The 3,939-nt window shown below is 31.9% G+C and overlaps 1 protein-coding gene across 2 annotated transcripts in view; it reads right to left on the bottom strand.

Moving 5' to 3' along the window:
• Positions 1-2,948: 2,948 nt before the first annotated feature.
• LOC105198064 (transcriptional activator protein Pur-beta) overlaps positions 2,949-3,939 on the bottom strand; it is a 121,281-nt gene continuing 120,290 nt past the window's right edge. For both annotated transcript variants that reach the window (XM_011164708.3, XM_011164709.3), the window contains exon 7: positions 2,949-3,939. This exon is cut by the window's right edge and continues 5,616 nt beyond it. The gene's annotated coding sequence lies outside the window, so the exon portion shown is untranslated.

Below are 3,939 nucleotides of genomic sequence, written 5' to 3'. Positions count from 1 at the left end.
AGTCAGTAAATAGTTGTAAAAACCATGTAAAGTGAAGCTATTGAAACAGGAAAACACATGGGTACGTAATTTTGTTCGACGTGCTCTTTCTAAATAATGCCAATTCGGATAAAACAGACTAATCAGATGGCTTTAAAACACTTCTATATATCGGTCACGATTATCCTTTTTTTGCCTAGCAGTCAGTAAATAGTCGTAAAAAGCATGTAAAATGACGTCTATTCAGACGGGAAAACATTCGGATAGCTATTGAAAGGAGTGAAAAATGTATTTTTATGTATAAAATTTAAAGAAATTTTATTCGCGGTCCATTTTTACGAATTTGGTAAATACAAGACAAGTCATATTTTCACAATAAAACACATAATAACAAAATGACATGCACGATAACATTTCATCGTCAATCTGTCACGTTTCACGTGTATTAGTTCTAATTTTGTCCGCGACGAAAAGTCGCTACCGTCAACGCGGAGTTTTCGGCTGAGGAGTCAGGAGCCGGCAAATCGAGTCCCATACCGGATTGTAATGCTGCTACTGCTGATGATATTGAAGCGATCTATTAGTGTTATATATTATATGTATTAACATAAGGTGTTCACGGATCATAGCACTTCACTGTAAAAAAAATTATTGCGATGAATATTACCAAGTTCCTTGGTGGTCGAACTGGCTAAGACACCCTTTCCAGATAGTTGAGGGATTTAGGTTCAAACCCTGGTCGGGGTAATATTTTTCGCAATAATTTCTTTACAGTTTTTCGGGGTTGGGAGGGATAGTAGAGATGCGTATAAGCATTAAATAAATAATTAAATTGATTAGCAATTTAATTTCGTGATATTACATTCGGATTTTTCTTTAAACCTGTGTTATAAGTTCAATAAAATTGCAGCGCGCTTTGAGAAAATTTTGTAAATATTTATAAATTTACCTAGAAAAAAAATTATTGAGCACTAAGAGGTCTAATAACTGCTTTCGACCGATAATACCGTATATTCATTATTTCAATTTTTTATGAAGTGTTATATGAACTCTTTTTTACTGACATTCGCTGTTGTACTTTTGGGAACACAAAATGAATTCTGTCGTGACACTTTCCAAAGATTAAAAAGAACTCATTGCTTTTTTAGCTGAGCAAATCTTTTAAGAATTTTTAGGTGTCATCTGGGATATGTCCATTTTATAATATTCGTGGTATTATTTTAATATCCATGGAATATTATGAAAATGTTCTACGAATATTACTTTTATTCTAAAATTAATGTAAATTATTATGCATAAAATATTCATGAACTTTATAACTATTACATTTGAAAGTTATAATATTCATGCAATATTCATATAACATTATCAGAAGTGGACATATAATACTTTTTCGTAATATTAAATATTCAGGAATATTATTTAAGGTTTCTGTCTATTCATCGCGGCCATATTGAAGTCGTGACGTCATAAGCGAGAAATTACATATAAAAGTTTTCGTCGTGATATTTGTAAATAAAGAGAATTTGGATAAAAGAATAACGAAATAGCTTTAAAACACTTGTAAAAATAAACCTTGACTATCCTTTTTCTATCTAATAGTCAGTAAAGAGTCGTAAAAAGTAGCGTGCAGTTTGAGGAAATATGAAACCTATTCAAACAGGAAAACACATATAGTTAATGAAAGGAATGAAAAATATGCATTTGTGTATAAAATTCAAAGAAACTTTACTTGCAGTCCATTTTTACGAATTTGATAAATACGAGATAAGTCACATTTTATAAATAAAACACATAATATCAAAATTATATGGACGACAAAAGTTCATGGTTAATTTATCACGTTTCACGCTCATTAGTTTTAAATTGTCCGCGACGCTACTGTCAACGCGAAGTTCTCGGCTGAGGCGCCAGGAGCCTTAATATTAAATAATGTTGTAGCGCTTATAAGGTGGACAATCCTCACCCAATCCCTCTGTACAGGAGGGCAAAATTTGAAAGATATAACTTAATACAATCCGAATTCTTGTCGCGATTGATACCATTGATATTGAATACATTTCCAGTCCGAAATGATAATCTGATTAATTGAAACGTTATTTATATTTTTTAGGTCCGCGTCCTTCCAGGTAAACCTTACTTCGCTAAGAAACACACATTTACATTGATCTTTATAAATATATTTACATTGTTAACTTTATTGTTAATCATTTTTTAACAAATAACGAGCAACAGCTAAAACTTCTTGAAGATCACCTAGGGTCATGACTTTGACAACATGTGTCAAGATCATTGACTTTTGAGGGTGCTGATGTTATGTAAACATTTATCATTTTTTTTTAAATTTGGTTACCACATTGGATGTCATTTTGACTTTTAAAATTTCAATTTCAAATTTGCAGCAACCTCAAATCTTGATATACTAAAATTCAGCAAAATATGCTAACAAAATTTGAACCACAAAAGCTTAAAATCTACAAAATTATAAAATATTCGAATTCTTCGATATATTTAAGTATGTGAGATTTTAGAATCTAAATTTTCTGAAACCTTGATCTTTAATCAACGCATATAATTTTATATTCTTTTAAATCGATTTTCCAGTTATACAGTTGTTTTTAGAATGGAAATTAATAGTTTTCTTATTTATTCTCTACCCCTCCTATCCCCATGATGTTAAACGTTTTTCTAGTTCTTTGCGTAATGTCTTTATTATACCGAGGACGATGCACCGCGAATGCATATCGTATCACGTATTTAACTGTCTTTGCGCTTAATACAAAAAGAGGCTTTTATCGAATTTTAAATTGTATTCTTTACGACGGAAATTTCATTTTATGACATGTATAAAAAATATCTTGCGATGTTGCGGCGTAACAAAGCGATAATTATTCTAATGAAATGCACCACGCGACGGATGTTTAAAAAGGATTCGTAATATGCATGTGGGAAGATGAAAAAGTTTGAAAGTTTGCAACAGATTGTTATCTTTAATAAATCAAATGACATACAAAGGCCAATCGCAGCAATTCTCATTGTTTTCTGCAACAACAAACTTTGATTTTCATACCTTATTGATTTAATGTAAAATTCGCAAGGACACGTATTACTTCTGCGATATAATTTCCTCTGAGAATCGCAGGATTAACATGTTTAACGGCGCATCGTCCTTGCGATTGGCTTTCCTTTTTCTCAATCTCTTGTCTCGCCTTATAAAGAGTAGCTCGCTCGTTTTCGATTGTCGAGCTTACACATGTACACGAATTTAACATTCACACACGCATGCACACACGCGAGAGCGCGCTAGGAAGAAAAAAAAGGAAAACGCAACGCGTCGAAAGACAATTAACTCTGCTCGATACGCTCAATCACGGAATCTAAGTAACGTCTAATTTAACGCTGTCGAAATTCCGATAGTGTTTTTTTATCTCTCTGCCTCCCTTCAAGTTCTTCTCTCTTTCTTTCTCCTTTTCGGTTCACATATTCATCAATCGCCTCTGCTGTTTCGTTTCCCTCTTTTTTCTTTCATGAGATAACACTCAATTTCAAACTTGAGTTTCGAATCACTCAAAATGAACGGAATGCAAGTCCAAGAAGAAGAAAAGAAAGCGCTTTAATACAAGCAAGAAGAGAGAGGGAAGATTTGATTAAAACTTAGAAATAAAAGGAATAAGGAGATGAACGGAAAGAAGTTATTGAATTCACAAACTCAACTGATCATTGTCATAATAAATGCTAAAATAAAAGAAAAAGATCAACTCGTTCAAGAGCCAATTCAATATAACTTTCGCTAATTAATAACATCAGTATGTAACTAATGTTCTGATAATAATAGGTATTAATAGTTAATCAAAATAATGGTAATATAAGAAGAATAATCACAATATTAAGAATAATGACAATATAATCGTAATAATAATAATAATGATGACAATAAGAATAATCGCAGCAACAATGCGG

Source organism: Solenopsis invicta, chromosome 4, assembly GCF_016802725.1.
Source record: "Solenopsis invicta isolate M01_SB chromosome 4, UNIL_Sinv_3.0, whole genome shotgun sequence".
NCBI lineage: Eukaryota > Metazoa > Arthropoda > Insecta > Hymenoptera > Formicidae > Solenopsis > Solenopsis invicta.
Note: the sequence above shows the minus strand (reverse complement) of the source record. Positions and strands in the feature narration are given on the sequence as shown.